This window comes from Canis aureus, chromosome 4, assembly GCF_053574225.1.
Source record: "Canis aureus isolate CA01 chromosome 4, VMU_Caureus_v.1.0, whole genome shotgun sequence".
NCBI classification, from domain to species: Eukaryota; Metazoa; Chordata; class Mammalia; order Carnivora; family Canidae; genus Canis; species Canis aureus.
Window position 1 is genome coordinate 77904765 of NC_135614.1, and position 20727 is coordinate 77925491.

General features: G+C 38.6%; 1 protein-coding gene and 1 long non-coding RNA gene across 2 annotated transcripts in view; one reads left to right on the top strand and one right to left on the bottom strand.

The window, feature by feature from the left end:
• CDH6 (cadherin 6) overlaps window positions 1-20727 on the bottom strand; it is a 123449-nt gene that overhangs the window by 91966 nt on the left and 10756 nt on the right. The gene's annotated exons all lie outside the window — the stretch shown is intronic.
• On the top strand, window positions 10407-13980 carry LOC144313043 (uncharacterized). The gene is made up of 2 exons (XR_013378724.1): window positions 10407-10629; window positions 13302-13980. It is a non-coding gene; the product is annotated as an uncharacterized LOC144313043 (long non-coding RNA).

The following is a 20727-nucleotide window of genomic DNA, read 5'->3' on the forward strand; positions in this document are numbered from 1 at the left end:
TAGAGAATTTGCTGAACCTCTCAAAGTTTAAGCTCTCTCATTTGTGAAATGGAGACAATGATCATATATGTCTAACAGGTTGATGTGAGGATTAAACAAGATAATGTTGTGATGTCCGGCCCACAGAAGCAATTAGTAAATGTTGGCATTTGTTTTCATTAGTAGTCATCACCACTACCATCACCACCATTACATTATGGGTAGATCCCTCTCCAAGCATCACTGAAGTGTTTCTTAACAGGAGACTACATATAGTTTTAAAAAATAATTATTTCAGAAAATACATTTGTAACTTCTTTATAGGGTTTCAAATGTCAGCCTTCTAAATGAAAGGCTCATCAAAATATCTATTCTTTTTCCTTATGACTCATTCATTCATTATGAATCATTATACTGGACACTGTTAAATATGCATTTCATCCAGTGAGACCCACAGGGAACCCAATGCAACATATACCACCAAAACCAAAATGTAATGTTAATGGAAATTAACGAAAGACAAATCATTCCATAGCACACTAATTAGTTTTTTAAGAATTAAATCACCGGGAGCCGCACATTCTACAAATAATTACAAAAAAGAATAAAATAAGAATCTCATTAAACTATTTAAACAAAGTACTGGATTTATAAAACTCCTAAGTTCCACATTAGAGAGCACAAGTATGTTTCCCAGAAGGAGGGATAATGTTACAAAGCTTCCGTTTTTCTGAAATCCTAATTTTATTAGCAGCAAAGTAATTAATTTTTGTGACAACAAATTCTTCAAGGAGAAATAAATAGTAAGTTAGAGCAATGTGAGCAAAGCAGTTAAAGAAAGGGAGATGAAAATACATCAAGGAAGCCTTAAGAGCAACTTTTATCCTCTACTATGAAACTATGTCCTTAAATTCTGGTTCATTTTCAAAAGGGCTTCTAAACAAATCTCCACTACTCAAAAGATGAAGATGGCATCAATGAGCTTGCAGAAAAGTCAACTGGGAAAGAAAATGGGGGATATTTTTCCTCAGGTACTGAAAAACACTATATAGATAGAAGGAGTGAAGAGATTGGTAAAAAGAAAGCTGTGTGTGTGTGTGTGTGTGTGTGTGTGTGTGTGTGAGAGAGAGAGAGAGAGAGAGAGAGAGAAAGAGGGAGTGAAAGAGTGAGAGATTGAGTTGAAGCTGTCGCAGAAGAACAAAAGATTTTATCTAAAAAAAAAAAAAATGAAGACTTTGTAGGGCATTTGGGTGGCTTAGTTGGTTAAGTGTCTGACTCTTGATTTTGGCTCAGGTCACGATCTCAGGGTTGTGAGATCGAGCCCAGCATCAGGCTCTCTGCTGGGCATGGAGCTTGCTTGGGATTCTCTGCCCCTACCCCTGCTTGCTCACACACACTCTCTCTCTCTCTTTCTTAAAAAAAAAAAAAAAAAGGACTTCACAAAATGATATAGTCTCTCAAAATAAGTAATGATCATGACATTAATCAGGTTAATTTTTTTTTTAAGATTTATTTTTATTTATTTATGATAGACAGAGAGAGAAACAGACAGAGACACAGGCAGAGGGAGAAGCAGGCTCCATGCCAGGAGCCCGACGCGGGACTCGATCCCGAGACTCCAGGATCGCGCCCTGGGCCAAAGGCAGGCGCTAAACCGCTGAGCCACCCAGGGATCCCCTAATCAGGTTAATTTACTAAAACTACTAAAAACAGAAGATGGCGTCAATTCATATTAGATTGGCTTAATTTTATTTTTGCCATGTGCAATTAATGATTAGAGGTTATGTGGAAGTAAGTAGACTTTAAGTTATAACACCTTCATTAACTAATTGTTCCACCTTAAGTAAGTTTCTTCTTTGCATCTCAATTTTCTCATTATTGTACAGATGATGAGAAATCTAAATACTTATATATTTATATCTTATAAATATTGAGAGGATTAAGTAAGATAAAAGTGTACTAAAGTCTTAGCGTTGAACTTGGCACCCAAGAGGTGATTCTTATGGTATTGATGTTTGAGTCATCAGAAGAAAACACTTTCATGTTAACCTCAACCTAATAGACTCTTTTGGAAATTTTTTTAATTAAAAGACGTTCTGTAGCATTATCCCAGGCAAAATACAAATTCATAAAGTTTGATATGTGTGACAAATAGAAGAATAAGGGACTTGAGATACTTACATCTAATTTGCTCTGTCTGATTTATGTGCAGGCCTAACTTTTATATCTGTATCAATCACTTTTACAAGATGGTGGGATTGCATTCTCAGAGTAAGGAAAATTGGTTTTAAAGAATGTTCGCGTGGTATCAGTTTGGTTGTACTGTATATCATATATCAGAAGCTATATATTTCAAATATTAAAACAGCAGTGTATATTTCTGTCCAAAAAAAAGTTATTTGGGTCATTTTAAGATTTATTTCTCTCTCTTTTTAAAAAATATTTTATATATTCATGAGAGACAGAATGAGAGAGAGAGAGAGGCAGAGACACAGGCAGAGGGCAAAGCAAGCTCCATGCAGGGAGCCTGATGTGGGACTCGATCCCGGGTCTCCAGGATCATGCCCTAGGCTGAAGGCGGCGCTAAACCGCTGAGCCACCCGGGCTGCCCAAAATTTATTTCTCTTAAAATAGAGATAGAAAATCTGATTTGGGAAGTTTTTCCTATTCCTAAAAATACAATGAGAAAGATATTTCATAGTTTTACTGAAAATGTTAATAGGTAAAAGAAAGGCAAAGTAAAATATACTGAGAGCTTACTTTTTGAGAGCAAGTGTCCCTGATGGTCTTGCATATGGCTTCTCATATACTCCATACAACAAAGATAGAACTTTTGGTCCCTATTTTTATAGATGAAAAAAAGTGAAGTTTAAAGAACTTGAGGAACTATTTATCTCAAAGACTCAAACTAATAATGGCCAAGTTGGAGGCTTAACTGTCGTATAATCCTCTACAACCCAAGCTTTTCCTACTACATCATGCTGCCTTTCCTTCACATCCCTCCCCTTAAACACCTCAAACATTCAGGTTGATTAACATGCCCGAATCTGTTAACTCATACTTTTCATAAGAGATATGACATACTGTATTTTACAATGAACAAATGAGGAGTAGAAGAAATCAAATGCAAGATGGCACGCAGTCATCAAGTTCTGTTACTACACTAGATTGGGTCTTTTGATTTCTTCCAGTTCCTTCTGTGAGTCACCAATCTTTGATGGCAGCCTTCTCTCAGGTATATTTAATAAAATGTTCAATAAAGGTCAATAAAAATACATTCAAAAAGGTAAAGTATTAATTAGTGAGATGAATTTTCTAAAAGTCTGGAGGACCATTCTCACTGAATTCTAAGATTCTATGACTTGGAGGTGTGATACCTTAATTCTTTCAGAATAGAATTAAAGCTGATTTCAGATCATCTGAAATGCAAGTGGGCTGAGTGCAAGACCAATAATAGGTTTCTGACTTTGGCTTCCAAAAGTGTTCCACAATCAACACTATTGGTATGTAAGGAAGAGAACTATTGATGCAACCCCTCCAGTCGGAAGTGTTTACTTCCTAAAGGGTTCTGGTAGTGAGTTGGAATGCTTGACTAGGGAGTGAAGAGTGGCCGGGGACAAACTGAATTGTTGCCATTGACAAAGAGCTTCCTCAAAGCACAGCCAGGCTATGCTTGCAGGATGGACAACCAAGACATCTAGTAAACTGAATTTTGTTGAAGAGATTCAATTTACATGGCAAACTACATGGTTGGGTTTTTTTTTTTTTTAAGATTTTATTTATTTATTCATGAGAGACACAGAGAGAGAGAGAGAGAGAGAGAGAGAGAGGCAGAGACACAGGCAGAGGGAGAAGCAGGCTCCATGCAGGGAGCCTGACGTAGGACTCGATCCTGGGTCTCCAGGATCACGCCCTGGACCGAAGGCAGAGCTAAACCTCTGAGCCACCCAGGCTGCCTTACATGGTTTTTATTTACATGTTTCCCACACCAGCCTGCATACCTTGTGTCCAGGGTAGGGTAATATAGGCAAAGATCTTCCCGAAGATTAAAGGAAAGAGAAAAATCATGATGATTTTAAGGATGATGTCCCATGGAAAAAGACCCCTTCGATTCCTAAGCTGGATCAAACATATTTGTCCCTTTAGTCCTTACCCATACTGCCCTCTCTTCCTGGTACCCTTTCTCCATCTCCATCTCCCCACCCTCTTTTCTCTTGGCTTCCTTCTCTTTATTCTTCAGGGTGGGGAATAAACTATCAAAGAGATTTGCAAAGAAGACTTTCGTAACTTTCCAATCAGACTGTATTCTCTATCATCCCACCCAAGTCTGTCTCCTTCATAGCACATATTATAGTACTTAAATAACATGTCTATATGTCAAATTATGTATTCATTTGTATTTTCTTTCCTCTATCACAGTGTAAGTTTCTGAAGGTCAAGGACTATGTCTATTTTATTCACCAAGGTATACTTCTCACCTAGCTCACTACCTAATACTCAGCGGTGCTTTATAATGCAACAAATGAACAGATGAAGGAATAAATGAATGATTAGAGAATTTGGCCACCCTCACAGTAATCAACTACATTAAGTTGATAAGATACGAGATCCAAGGTGTGTGGTGGAATATATTTATAAAGCAAAAATATTCTAAACACTTGTAAAATGATTTAGCATATCTGCTGGAGTTGGTCCTGCTTCCTGAGTTCTCATGCTTTAAAAAAAAAAAATCAGTATTTGCTTTCGTTTTGGCAATATAGGAAATACCATCTCATTAATTCAAAAAAGAAAAAAAAGAAATTAGTGATTTCAGTCTTTGGTACTAGGTCCACACTCTGACAAGACCCTTTAGTGCTCTCCAGTAGGAGTGATTTGCCATGGGAAATATAAAGAACTGCTTTTAGTTGTGGAAGTTTACAAAGGAAGAATAAAATTATTGACTCAATTTAATCAGATTTATTAGATGAAACTATGCCAAAAAAAAAAAAAAGAGAGATTTAGGACAAGTTTGGCATAGAGTTGAGTTTTCCCATTTAAGACTTAAGTACTACAACGATGTGTGAAAATTAACAGATGAACTACAACTTTTTCATGAGATATTTAATTAGTTTTCTACTTCATTATGTGGACTCTAGATGCAGAATGACCTCCTTGACTAAATAGAACCTGATGCTTGATCAACGGTGCCAAGAAAGCAATTTGAACTTTAACAAGGATGCTTTCTTTATTAATTTGTTCACTCATTTACTCAATAAATACAGCACGCTTACTATGTCCCAGGCATTGTTCTAAGTGCCGGGGACCCAACAGGGAACAAGATGTAACAGGTGTTTTCCTTGACAGGATAGAATCAGTCAGGGAGAAATAGATGATATACAAGCAAACAAATGAGTAAGGATCATTTCAGTACTAGAGAGGAAATGAAAGGAGGTGATATAATGGAGTGTCTTGGAGAGCTATGTTACGCTGAGACATGAATGAGTGAGGAGGCAGTTATATGTTGAGCCTGGGAAGAGAGTTCCAGAGACAAAGAACAGCAAGAGCAAAGGTGTTCTCGTGAGAAAAGGTGTTCTAGTATTATAGGTGTCGAAGGTATTATAGGGAGAAAAGGTTTGGTGTTTGATGTGTTAGTCAGGATTCTCCAAAAAGAAAGAGCCAATGGGATATCTAGCTAGCTAGCTAGTTATCATCATCTCTAGATTTATTTTTTTAACCTAGTGAATCCAAAATCTGGGGTAGGCTGACAGCCTGGAGACTCTGGAGGAGCTGCAGTGCATGTCCGAAGACCATCTGCTGGCAAGTTACCTTTTGCTGGGAGCAGATGCGTGTATTAGTTTTTGTTCTCTTAAGGCCTTCAAGTGATTGGATGAGGCCCACCCACCTGGTGGAGGGTAATCTGCTTTACTCAAAGTCCACCAACTTAAAAGGCCATCTCATCTAAAAATCGCTTTCATAGAAAATTCAGAGTCATGGGTTTGGTTAGGAAATATGACATAAAATTAACCATCGCATACATGAAATTAACCATCCCATTTGGGGAAGAAAAAGAAGTGAAATGTGATTGAAGTGCAGTGTACAAGAAAAGAGGTGGTGGTGGAAAAGGAGAGCAGGTAAGTGCAGTGGGAACCACTGGAGCTTTGGAAGCAGTATGTTTAACATGTTCTGTTTTAAATTTTACAGAAGTTTCTGTATGTAGAGCCTGATTTCACAGAAGTAGGAGAGAGAACTCAGAGGGACAAGTTTGCTTGTTTCTGTGGTAGTCCGGGCAAGAAGAAATGGTGGTTTGGATTTGGGTTCCGGTAGCGGAGGGAGAGAGAGAAAAGGAGAAGGATTCTGGGCATATCTGGGAAGCAGATGTGACTGGACTCTGACAGACTAGATGTGGGGCTAATCCCAAGGAGCCTCGTGCCTACTTCTGGGGCCTAAGTAAGATGGGGAAGAGTGGGAAGCACATAGTTAGGAGTTTCTGAAAATGGGAGTGAGTGTAATGTCTTTAGAACAACAACAACAAAAAAAAAACCCCTCCGTTTTCTTACATCTACAATTTATATCAGTAAAATAGGTTCTTTGTTAAATGGATGAAGCTGCAGTGCATTTGGAATTACCTACCCATGTTTTTCTTTAATTAACTATAAATCTTTAAGACATGTGAGATAAACCTCTTTCAGATATAGTTTTCTTTTAGCTAGGATTTCAAATGCAACAATTTATTGTGTACCTTTTTTTTGCTTTTTTTTGTGTGAGTTTTTCTGCTTATAAAATGTCTAATTGCATCATTGGATAATATAGTATAATTAAACTTAAAATAGTAATGGTTACAAAAAGATATTGCAGGTATATTTCAAGTTAGTATTTCCACAATTACAAATGCTCTGCAATTTTGAATGTATAATAATAATAATATTATTATTTTTCATAATTTGGTTATAAAAACGAACTTAAAAGAGTTTAATGATGATGGGAAAAACAAATGCCTTCTCTGCTACTGATGCAAACAAACTTCTAAATGCTTGTTCCAGTATCATCTATACTTACACTCAAATTATGTCTATATTTAAGCTAAATAGATCTTAAAGTTTTTTCTGCTTTCAAAAGCTGGTTTAAATTTTGGGGGAGTGATTAGATCCATCTAAATAGCAGAACAGGAAGTCATGTCCTAAATCCAGTTAATTAAAATATTAGCGAAATAGAAGCAAAGCTGGGCCTGGGAGTTGGGTTTCTTTACTTGCTTCTGGGAATTTGATGCTGTAATCTGGATATATCCTGGTTAAACTGAGCAGTGTTCCAACTCCAAATCATTTATTCTTTACTGGTTACCTTCCTAACCAAACATTCAGCCCTTTGAGGTGAGGAAGGACATCTTTTTGATCATAATATCTCAGTGTCTGGCATGTGTCTGGTCCAGGCAATTATTATGGTGCTCAATTAACAGTTCTCAAAGAACTGATTCATTCAATTCACTTGTGAGTATTCAGCTATTTATTTTGAAATACTGTAGACTCAGCTTTTCAAACCGTGGATTCTGACCCATTAGTCAGTCATGAAACCAATTTAGTAAGTCTGATGAGAATTTAAAAATAATTAAATGGAGTAGAATATAATAGAACAGACAACTATGCATGCAGAAAACTTTTAAGTTATAAATATATATAGGAATATGTGCATTAGGTCAATATATAAAATGTATTTTTCACTGTGGTTTGAAATAAAAACATTGAAAAGTTGCTCTCGGTATTAAAGTTAAAATGACCGTGCTTTAAAAAAATCCAAAATTTATAAAAATTGTGCCTAATAATAAGAGACAAAGAGGGGACTATACATAATTGAGGTTATCTTGACTATTTAACATACATTAGCATAGAATTAGTGGATCTCACCTCATTTAACAAGTATGCAGTATGCACTTAAAAGTGCTCTTGGCTGAATATTGTGAGGAAGATAAAAAATACCAATATCAGGTCCCTCTGCTCAAAGACTGTGGGAGCACCCAGCGAGAAGAGCTGCATGTTTTCAGTCAGGAAAAGATCTTCTCTGCAACTTATGGCTACCTATTTCCAGACTTCATAACTCAGGATCTTAAATAAAGTTAAAATACATTTTAAGTTAATCAGCATTTGTGGGTTAGCCCAGGAATCAAATTGCCATTTATTATTTAATTCTCATGGACAACCGACTTCCAAATGAATTTATGTTCTAAAACCTGTTTCCGAAGAACCTGAGTGGCTCAGTCGGTTGAGTGTCAGATTCTTGGTTTCAGCTCAGGTCAAGGTCTCAGGGTCGTGGCTTAGAGCCCTGAATTGGACTCCTCGCCCAACCGGGAGTCTGCTTCCTCCCTTCCTCTCCTTTTGCTCCTTCGCCTGCTCATGCACACTCTCTCTCAAGTAAATACATCTTCAAAAAAAAAAAAAAACCAAAGAAAAAAACCTGTTCCTGAGTTGGATGTTGCTTCAACAACTTTTTTTTTTTTTTTTTTTGGTAGCAGGGCTTGCTAATGAGAATTGCTCTCTGGCCCTTTTTTAGGCTTTGTGGACTATCCATGGATTCTGCGGTAACTACTCAACTCTGCTATTGTAGTGTGAAAGCAGCCATAGATAATACTCAAACAATCTGTTCCAATAAAATTTTACTTATGGACACTGACATTTGAATTTTATATATTTGTCATGAAATACTCTTCTATAGATTTTTTTCAACCATTTAAAAATGTGAAAAATGTTCTTAGCTTGCAGGACATACACAAACTGGCAGTGGCTGGATTTGAACCAAGCTACAGATTGCAAACCTTGTATTAGAGCAACAACATATTTTTTCCCAAGAGATTTACTGTAATGGTTTTGTACGACTGAATCAGCAAAATAAGGCATTAGAAACTGTCTTAAGCCCAGAAACTGTCTCATTTATTTTTTAAAAACCTTAAGTTTAAAAAAAATGTCAGATGATATATTTTAAGTTCTAAAAATGTACTGAATGTTTGCATAAATAAGTGATTTAAAAAATATAGTAGACTATCGGGTAGAATTTGCAATCATGTAAAATCCACACATCCCTGGTGTAGGAAGACAGAGATTTTGAAAAAATCAAAAGCTTGCCTCCTGTTTTACACTGGGAATTGTGTTTTAAAGTATAGTCATTATCAGGAAAAACAGCTTTTAAAGTCATCTGTCTCTTGGTCCTCATGTGGAACTTCTTCCTCCACCATCAAATTGGGATTTGGAGGATTCAGAAATCACAATTTTATTTGCATATAATATGCAATAATAAAAATATAATAATAATATTAATCAAAATGGCCAAGATTTATTGAGTACCTACTGTGAGCCAAGGATTGTGTGATGGCTTTATAATACATCTCACTTAATCCTCACGATAATATAAAGAGGTAGGATATAGATGAAAAATGATTGTGATTGATTTAGTCAAGGTCTCATGACTGGTGAGAATCCAGATAAGGTTCTGACTTGATCACCACCTGAAACTGCTTCCATACGACAATGTTCTTCAGTTGAGACGTGAAGCATTAAAATCACTGTTTTGGAATGAGTCACGTGTCCTCTATACACCATACACAGAATTCACAATTTACCTAACTTTATTAGAGCTATAGTATATTAGACTAAGTCTTCAAAGCATTGATTTGCTCCAATCAGCATGATTTTACATAGTAGAACTGAATTGGCCCCAAGCTATTTGGTTTTACATTTTCTATTACCTAAATATTGATGGTTTCCCCCAAGTCTATCACTTTCACTGTCTTCTTAAAAGCATGTTTTTACTAACAAAGAATGTTTTACATTATTTCAGGGAGCCAGTGTAGGAAGTATATTGAAACATGAGTTGGATAATATTCACATCCATAAAAGTTTATTATAATTCAAGAAATATAGATCTAATTCTGTGTGATATTTATATTTAAATATAAATATATAAACATATAAATATATTTAAAGGATTTAAGGATTCAGGGGTGCCTGAGTGGCACAGTCGGTTAAACGTCTGACTTTTTGTTTTTGGCTCAAGTCATCTCAGGGTCGTGAAACTGAGCCCTGAGTCGGGCTCCATGCTCAGAGCAGTTTGCTTAAGATTCTCTCTCTCTCTTTCTTGTTCTCTCAAATAAGTAAGTAAGTAAGTAAGTAAATAAATCTTAAAAAAAAAAAAAAACCTTCACTGAATATTTTCAGTAAAAAAGTATTATATAAAGAATGCATCATTAAGCAGTTTGATTTGTGCTTACTGAACAACTTTTTTGTGATTATAGTTAAAATATATTAAAGTTAAGGATAGACATCATTCAGAAGAGTATTCTGAGAGAGTTATAGTAGAAAGGAGTTTCTTGTTCTCCTTTTTGCCAATTTGTCCTAAATTGGGTAAGATATCTCTTTATCAGTGGGACTGTAATTTCAATTGTAGCAACTAGTTAAAAAAAAAAAAACAAATCTAATAATTCATATTGTGACGATTCATTTCTCTTAGATTTCATGAGTCAGTTAATATGAATTGTAATGCTTTTTACATTAAAATGTCCAACTTTTTATTTTTTTCTAAGTAGCCTCCACGCCCAACGTGAAGCCGCATGTGGGGCATGAACTCACGACCCTGAGATCACGACATGAGTTGAGATCAAGCATCAGCTTAACCTATTGAACCATCCAGGTAACCCCAAATTTCAAACTTTTTGAAACTAGACATTCTGAAACTAAGAAAAGGAAAGTCATAGTATAAAATCATTTAAAGTTGGTAGTTCATAGGAGTTCCTAAAACTTTACTAGGATATGTTCACATTTTTCATTAATTTCAGGTCAGGACTCCTCTGTAATCAGTAAATAAAAGCTTACAGAAATGTAGTTCCATTGCCAAATGCTTTAGCTTCAAATGTAATTTTCTTTCAACGTGATTTCTTTTAGATATAACACAATTTCTTTCTGATCCTGAGCATATGTGTCTATGCTAATATGAAATGGTGTCTTAGAAAGGTTATTTTTGTTTTCTGCAGGGAGTAGTCATCCTTTGACCTATATTCAATACGTGACACAGATCTGATTGTGCAACAACCATTAGCCTCATCTGAAATCTCTAGTTGGAGGTCGGGGCTCAGGTCAGGGACCATTACTCCTGGGTGTCAGAGCTAAACTTAATTAATGCCTTTTAAAAATATATGGATGATATTTTGTTCCCCTTAGGATGTATGAAAATGGCAGCAGAATTTAATCCTGAAAAATGTTGAAAACAAGAATGGTTTAGTTGTTTGACATGTCCCCATGACCTGTTTCTCAAATCATCAACATTGCCCAGTGCATTTGGCTTTTTACATGCCTCCTGACCAGTTCTTTCTTTCTTTTCTCTTTTTTCTTTTCTTTTCTCTTTTCTTTTCTTTTCTTTCTTTTCTTTTTTTCTTTTCTTTTCTTCTTTCTTTTCTTTTCTTTTCTTTTCTTTTCTTTCTTTTCTTCTTTTTTCTCTTTCTTCCTTTCTTTCTTTCTTTCTTTCTTTCTTCTTTCTTCTTTCTTTTTCTTTCTTTCTGGCACAAATTCCTCTGTGCACCTTTATCATCCTCAAGGCACCCTCTGGTAAGCCATGGTCCATTAAAGATGGGCCCTAGCCCCTTGAGCTGTTCCAGAACCCAGGAATGTTTAGCAATCATTTTCCAATGAGAATTGGCAGTTGCCTGCCAGGACAGGATGTTATGTCAGCACAAGTGTCAGCCAAGGAGGGAGGTTTCTGAGAAAGTAACTGGCACATCAGTTAGGGTCGGGAAAAAATGAAAGATGCCAGTGCAGGTGGGAGGAAGAGGGCAAGGTGCTCTCCAGCAGATAGCTTTAAAAGTAATTTTTAACCAACATTCTTTAAGAGCCTTTTGGAAAGCAGATCCCCCTTTCCAGAGGCATCTGCCAACTGACAGTACAACAGGAAAAGAGGAAACTACTTCCGAAAAGGCTTTAAAAAGAGACTTTTAGAGGCTGTTAAAAAGACATACAATCACATTCTGCGTAAGTCTGTTTAAGCAGCAGCTTACTGCTCAGGCTGGGCTTCTTTCACTTTACAGCCTGCTGTTTTCCCTTTACCCCCCAAATCAACACCCACTCTCCAGAGCCCTTCACCCAGGAGCTAAGCAGCACCTCTCTTTTCTGCCTATACTCCACACAGGATGGGGGACCCCAATAGCTATTCCCCTATGTGTGGCCTGGAGACGTGGTCTCAAATTTTACTCTTTCATTTTTACCGTAAAATGTATCTGTCCCACCTCTGAATATCTGCGACGTGTACTGCTTGGGAGATTTTGCGATGGTATATTGCAGCCTTCGTTCTGCACGTTCACTGTTTGCATTCTAATGACCTTTCCCACCATCCACTGTCCAGCCGGCAAGTAGCTTGCATCTGTGTTTTTAGATTTAAGGATGCGTTCAAAGTAGACCCTATCAGTCCTTTTTGAGACAAAGTTCTCAGTGATGGCAACAGGAATTATGTTCACCATTGTATCTGCTGTAATTAGCATTTCGTAAGCAAGCAATCAGTACTTGCTGAAAATAAGAATGAATACATGAATGAGTGAATATGAATATCAGAAGAATACAAGCTGGGAATAGTGAGGGGAGGTGTTCAGGAGCACATACTTGGGCTAGAAAAATAGCTCCAGCCAACCGGTAGCATTGATTTTAGACTTGTAACTCCCTCATTTATTTTTCATATGCAAATACCTTATTGGGGAGTGTTTTCCCAAAGAGAATTTTGGGGCAGCAAAGCAAGAAAGAAGGAGAACCAGTTCAAGGAAGTGTTATTAAGTTGGCTACCACTTCATGAAATCATCCTAGAAACCCTATGAAATGCATCATGGGACAAACTGCCAGCACTTCAGGATTGTATATGGTTTTAGCATGAAACAAGTTCCTGTGGTGTCTCGCTCTGTGCCATCAACAGAGAAGCCCCGGGGTGGAAGGCAAGGTGTGCATGACCCAGGTCCGACATAAAGCACCATCAGGTTGCACCTGCAGAAGTGTGTCAGAACCTGTGAAGAGCTGGTCATCATGGCAGTGGCTGGAATGAGAGACAGGTGAAGCCAACCAGATGTGAAGTGGTACCTGGGTGATATCTGATACAGTCCCCCATATACTAACATACTACATGGAGCGGCTCATTTTTAGGAAAAAAGATGTAAAACATTTGAATTCATAGGTTGAAAACTAGAATTTTAAGTATGGTGTTTAGGAATGTAAGTTGACTGTGCTATTAGTAAAACCGTATCATTATAGAGGTAGAGAAATAGAGAATGAGACTCATCTGGCTCTGTGTGTGTCTTCGTCTATTCTTATTTTTGAGCGATATATTTTCAGGAGACCTTACAACTGGAAACTTGCCTGGAGGGACCTGTGGGCCTTATGTTTTCCCCACTCATGTTAGGGGAATGACTGCAAAGGAATTATCCTGGGCTTGGTGCAGAGTTACCCGGATTATATTTCTGGGAAATCTTAATGTCGGCTTCTGAGATGTCCCAACTGATGAATTTAGGGATGAACCAGAGCCTCGGAGCAAAATCACGTCAGCTACGCTGGTACCATGAATACATTCGCATTAGTCTTCTGTGGTCTACCATAGCCTACTTCTGACTTTTTGCTTGCATGTCAATGAAAATAATACTGAAAAATTTATGTATTTCTTCCATTTACGGCCAAAATATTTTACTCTAAATTTGTTGTTAAAAAATAATGCACCTCCTGGCCAATTGTGAATATTAACATTAAAACAAACGATCAAATCCCTTAAAAAAGATTCCAGTGGAATCTTAATGCAGTCGCAATCCAATAGCCACAATGTCTCATTTAAAAATATGTGAATAAGATCGTTAATAGTCTGAAATTTTACACCATTGCTCTTCATGAATTCATTTCCATTCAACTTCCCCCACATATTTTAATGTAATGTAGTTTTTTTTTTCTTTTTATGCTGGAACATCTCATATTGATCACATATGCCTTGCAAAAATTATGTACATGAATTAAAATCTGAAATTAATATATTTTTCCTGGAAGTCTAATAATTTTGTTCTGAGCAGATTTAACTTTATCACGACACAAAGCAACTCTGCAAATTTTTTGTAGTTATATAATTCTATCTATACACATAAAAGTAACTTTATATGAAAAAGGCTCATGGGGACACCTGCCTGGGTGGCTCAGCGGCTGAGCATCTATTTGCCTTCGGCTCAGGGCGAGATCTGGGAGTCCCAGGATCGAGTCCCCCATCGGGCTCCTTGCAGGGAGCCTGCTTTTCCCTCTGCCTCTCTCATGAATAAATAAATAAAATCTTAAAGAAAAAAAAAAAAGAAAAGAAAAAGGCTCATGCAAATGTATACAGTGCACAGGGGCTGCAAGCCTGGGTCCCGCCAGGCACCAGGCCGGTGCAAAGACCTGACCCCGGCCGAGCCGTAGCAGCTCCGGCGGGGCCTCGCGTGTGGCCCCCGAGGGCGCGCCCTAGGCCCTGGGTCTGCGCCAAGCACCCTCCCCAGGGAGCCCCCCAGGCACGCAAAGCGCGCGGGGGGGGGGGGGGCACCAGAGCCGGGGGTCACGGCGGTCACGGGCCCAGGGCGCCGCTCCCACGCGGGGACCTCGCGGCCCGGCCGGGGGGCTACGGGGCTTGGGGCGCCTCTCCGGGGCGCGGGTGGCGGGGCTGGCGCGCAGGGCCTCTCCCGGAGGCACCCAGCCGGGGTGCCGGGGCCCTTCCCAGGCCGCTGGGCCACGTGCGGCTGTGGATTTGGGGAGTTGGCGCCGCCGGAGCCTCCTTATCACCGCTGTACCTGAGGGGTCTCTGCTGGTGGAGCTGAGGTGTGTGCAAGTGCATGCAAGTGCGTGCATGTGCAAGTGCGTGTGCAAGGTGTGCGCGTGCCCGCGTCGGTGCGTTCACACGGGCAGGCGGGCGACCAGGAGAGAGGAAGACCCGCGGGCCGGCGCATGTTGGTGCCAGAGAAGCTGCGCCTATTTTTTTTTTTTTTTAAGATATTTATTTATTCACGAGAGACCCAGAGAGAGAGTCTGAGACCCAGGCCGAGGGAGAAGCAGGCCCCATGCAGGGAGCCCGACGCGGGCCTCGATCCCGGGTCTCCAGGGTCACGCCCCGGGCTGCAGGCGGCGCTAACCACTGCGCCCCCCGGGCTGCCCCTTGCCTCCTTCGGACCCTAGTTAGTTGGCACCTTTTGCAGCCTGAATGAGGAGCCCAGCTCAGGTTGCAGGTTTTTCTGGGGAACAATGCTGCAGAGGCTCTGAGGAAATTCCGAATTTAAGACACATTTGGCACATTCACTGTGTCAGCCACAACACGATTCAGTGCGTAGAATTATGGGCACATTGCCCCCAGTGGCACATTACATTTGTGACATAAAAAATGTGCTTCATTCCAATCAGTGAAATTAAGAAAAAAAAAAATAGCTTGCAGCATGTTAACAATAACCCCCAAACCTCGATTTGATTGAAAATTTGGAAGAAAGAGTGGTAACAACAGTAGTAACAGCAACAGAAACCCCTAACACATGGGGGGGGGGGCGCCTCCTACACGCTGAGCGCTCTGCTGTGGTTCTTCTCAGCCTTCCCTTGGCAACTCCTCCCAACACCCTTATGGACTTGAAACTATCATTATCCTCATTTTATTGGAGGAAACTGTGCTATGAGAAATGTCCAACAGGGTTATCTGTCTGGCTACCAACAGTCAACCTGGGATTCTTTCAGTTACGCAGAAGTAGGGCAGCTTAGAGGTTCCAAGATAAAGATGCCCCCTTTCCTTGATATTTCATTCATTACTCATCTCCTGATTAAATACAAAGCTGTTATGGTCTTAGTCCCTTAATTCTGCCCCCAAATTGCTAGGGGAAGAAAAGAGAGTGAGACATTTTCGTCATAAACATTTGCAGTTAGGTGGACTCACACTGTGGCAAGGTCAGCTCTAAGGGAATACAAATAAGATTAGGAAAAAAATAGAAGATTTTAGACTTTAGACTTTATTACAGGATGTTTCATAACATCCTGTTGTGTGGCATACATCACATCCACATTAATGCATTTGGAAAAAAAAAAAAAACACACAACACAATCTCAGAACCTTTTGCCTAAAATTATCCAGACAACAGGGGCAGAGCTCTGTTGGGTTTTCATTTTATGTTTTATAATTATTTCTTACTGTTTTGAGTTGGATTTAGATAAACATCTGCATTTCAGCTTATTTGCCTTTCAAATAAAACCTTAAAAAAAAGGGTTCTTAAGGAAGGATTCAGGTTATTTTTAGCAATAAAGAGACAAGAAAATTGTTTTGTGATGCTATTTTTAAACACTTTTAAAAATTTTGTTAAAGCTCCAGTGGTCAGGACAGTGCTAAAGGCAAAAACGTTGCTTTAGAAAACACTTCAGAACATGCTAGAAAAGTTAAAGTCCGAGTCAAGCCCCCGGAGAGGAAAGAAAGTGCTCACATGGCATAATGTCTTTTGAATCTCTTAAGATTATTTTCTAAATGAGACTGTAGGAACAAAATGAAATTATACTTTCCTTGCAGCTAGTTAAGCTTCAAATGGCTAGATGAAAACAATGTTTTCTTTTTTGGACAGTGATGAATTTCTAGTCTATTCCCAAATCAAATACACCCAAAACCTGCTTTATGCACAGAGTAAACTGAGATAGGAATAGAGGTCATTCAAATGGTTTAAATATCATTCTGATTGCCATTTTGCAGGTAACCCTCTCTTGAAATGGTGGATTTTGGTCTTATTTATTTTATTACTTTTAAAGCTATAGTTTGTGAAACTGAATCCCATTGAAGTGCTCACTTATATAATATAGTACGGGAATCAAGGGAAGCTGATCCCAAGAATGGCTCTTTAGTCTAAAAAGCCAATTAGCATATGGGATTTCCATGCAGTTAATGTATTAAGAGTGGTTGCATGACCTAAACTGGCTTAATCGGACTGTCAGACCGAAGGGCATTACCCTTAATTCTTGATTGTGAGAGAGGTTTCTCTGTCTTCTGCTACACAAGAATAAGGAAGTATGTGGTCCCATTTGTCACCAGCAACCATGTTAAAGGCTGAGATTTTAAAATCCCCGGTTGAGTGATTTTGATGCCTCAGGTGGGGGGATGGAGAGACAGAAAGATCCTGAGTTTTTGATCACACCACTTAGGCGTGTGAGTCACTTGAAGCCTGCTTTCCTATGGGCTGTCATGTAAAATGTAATTTTATTTGTTTCTTAATGCAGTTTGAAATGGGATTTACTCTTACCCATAACCCAAAGCATCCTAACACAGGCTGAAAACACTTAGTGAGAAAGCGTACGAAGTAATCAGATCTTTAGGATGCTGAACATGAATTAGTATAGCTTGCTTTTCTGATCGCCTTTCCTCTGTTAATAGGCTTACTTATTGGCTTCCCCTTTACCCCCACTAGCTTAATCACTCCTGAAAATCCTTTAATTCTCTACTTAACCATTCTCAGGTTGGGGATGTGAGTATGGGAGAGGACTGCCCCTAAGCGGTGCAGATTATTTGTGTTAATGAGTGATGTTACTGATTGGAAGGTGTTAATCAAGAGAATGGTTGAGAGGCAGAGAAGAATCTTGGGAGCCACTGCTTTAATTTTTCTGAAACCTTAATTTCTACTCTGCTTCCTCAGAAGTTACAATGTCCCACAGTTTTGAGATGTAATAGAAAAATTTGATAGGATATACCACCATATCTATCCTAGTCTAGAAAATCCACTTCTATAAAACAAATCATTGTATTGTATTGATTAATAAGTTTAAAATTCTCTATGTATCTTTGACTTCAGGCTGATGGATATCACATTAAAAGGGAAAGTATAAAGAACATCATCCAAACCTCTCCCACTTCATCTCACAACTTTACAAAACATTTGGCATGCTCAGATAGAGCTGGGCTAAGTGCATATTTCATTGCCAAGCAATATTCATGAAGATTCTATCCCATGCATTGACTGCCACTTAAGGAATGAAACAGGACTACATAATCAGTTGAATTTAATTCAATCTATTTTGTGCAGCCATGTTCAAGGTTATAACAAGGTATGTAGAATCTTGTATTAAGCTTCGTCATAGAACCTCAAGGCACATTTCCAGGGTAGAAATTTAAGGGAAAAACTATTTTGCTCACAAAACATGTACACAAGAATGTTCCACAGATTGTTTTGTAGATTCAGTTTGATGTACTACTATGGGTGGATTATAAGCCAAAAGATAATCAAGGTTTATCACACTAGCCTACACAAAAGAGAGAAAATATATGGCCACAGTTTTCAACCTGAACACATAAATAAAAACTATAAACGATTCTATGCCTTGGTGTAGAGTGACCAAATGTCAACTTGTAGATAAGAAAACATCCTAAATAAAAACAACCTCAAGTGTTGTACTGGGAAACCTACCAGTTACAGGGTCTGTAACTATTTCACATATTGGGCCAAAGTCACCAAGGTTGTCCTAGGGATATCACCCTTCTATTGGGTGTATCACTTTGGTCTGGACAGTCTGGAAGGCTGGCACTGACTTTCTTGCTGCTTAAGTGTATTCCTACAATGTGGGTCCAAAAAGAAATCTGATCATAAGTAAAGAAAACGAACATCCAACATGAATAATATAAAAACACATAAATGTAGTCTAGAATAATGTGTTCTTGCCAAAAGTCAAAAACAGTGCTAGGCCTTAGTGGTAAAAGTAAGACCCAGAGGCCTCTCTCTCCAGAAGCTCACAGGTGATGCTTATAGGCGAGACCCAGATGATCATGCAGAGACTTTGGGAAAGATGCGTTTACAGTTGCATTGAGGTGAAGTAAGGGCTATTAGAGAATCATACAGTGAGAAGTCTAAGCCGAGAGCAGGCCAGCTGAATGAAGTCAGGGAAAGCTTCTGGGAAAAATAGACTCTTGCCCTTTTCCCCTGAAGATCCAATAAGATTTGGCCACGTGAAGATGATGAGTGGGGCTGCCAGAGGCAGCAACCCGAACGGTTGTCCCAGTGTGCGCCAGCTGAATACTCTACACAGTTTAGGCGTCAACCATTGAGCAAAAGGAGACCCTAATCTGTTGCGTGACTAAAAGACTCAATCCTGACAGAACATCTATCTGTTCATTAGGTAAGTTTCTAAAATGGCATTTTGTGAGCAGTCATATTTTATATTAAATACATATTGGAACCAACCTGACATCCTAGCGTAGTATTACCCGTGGCACCTGAGACAACGCCTTGCACAAAAGTGTTAGTAAATGCTTCTTGAATTGAATTGAAATTCTATCATCGGAACCTTAATTTCAGCTGGTCTTCCTCTGTAAAGTGACTTCTTGCTGAATATATTTCTACTGGTCAATCTATGTAAGGCTTTCTGCTGCACACCAAGCTCATTGGTGAAATTGCAGGGATTGGGGGAAGAAACACTGTGAACATACTCTGAGGCATCCTATCAAGAGTAAAACTCTAATAAGCTTTTGGTATGAGTGGCTTTGGCTGTGTGGTTGTTTCTGCACTGGGGTGGAAGGTCAGAAGCCAAACCTAAAAAATGATTAGATTTTTCTCCATTTCTCCGTACAAATCATGATGTAACCCGAAATTAGTGGCTAGTTTCTATATCCATGTAAACTGTCACTTGGGAGAAGACAAGACATAATCAACTCTGAAAGTCCCATTCATTATCGACCAAGCTGGTCCTACTGGCCTACTATTGGTAGAGCATACATTCTAATGGTGCTGTGTTCCTTCACTTTGTTTTTAAGTTCTGGCTTCATGCTTAGCAATTCTATTACTCTCTCAACATTGTGAATAGAGATTTACCTAATTGTTGGCTAGTAAAGTTCCAGTTTTATTTTGTACTCCTAAATCCTGTAGTCCCTATAGGATTTATCTGGTATAGAGTATGAAGAAAGCATCTATTTCCCCCAAATTGCCAGTGCGTGTCTGTCTTGTCAACCGCTGGCTCTTCTTTCTGCATGGGACACAGGAGGCCTTCGGTAAATATTATAGAATGAATAAATTAATGAATGATGAATCTGAACCTCCCAAATACTCTTGCTGGGTTCCCTTTGGGGACCAGCATTAAGTGGTTGCAAGACTAACTCAAATTACAGTGAATAGCCAGGCCTAAAACTAAAATGCTTTCATGGGGCTGATGATATCTGGTGTTTTGGGCTATCATTAATTGATGATTAATTGTTATGCAAACGTACTGATATAATCATTGAGGGATGAAAAGGAAGGATGTGTTTTCTTGTTTTCTTCCTAGTTGTATTTCTGAATCCTGAGAAATGTGTACATGTTACATATATTATATACATTGCATATCCCCACACTTTATTTTTGGATTTGAGATATATACATTTGAATCTATCCACCCACCTATCTGTATCTATCATCTGAGTATATATACATATACATATATACATACATACATACTAAGCATAAAAAGCATAAGAAAGAGTATTGGCCATCAAAACTGGATTTAACTTTAGCTCTCATAGGTACAGCTGACCCTTGAACAACATGGGTTTGAACTGTGTGGGTCCACTTATACGTGGAGCTTTTGATAAGTAACGTACAGTACTGTGAATGTATTTTCTCTTCCCTAAAATTTTCTTAACAACATATTCTTTTCTCTAGCTTACTTTATTAGAGGAATACAGTATATAATACATATAACATATAAAATATGTGCTAATTGACTCTTTATGTTATTAGTAGGTCAGCAGTAGGCTATTAGCAGTTAAGTTTTGGGGGACTCAAAA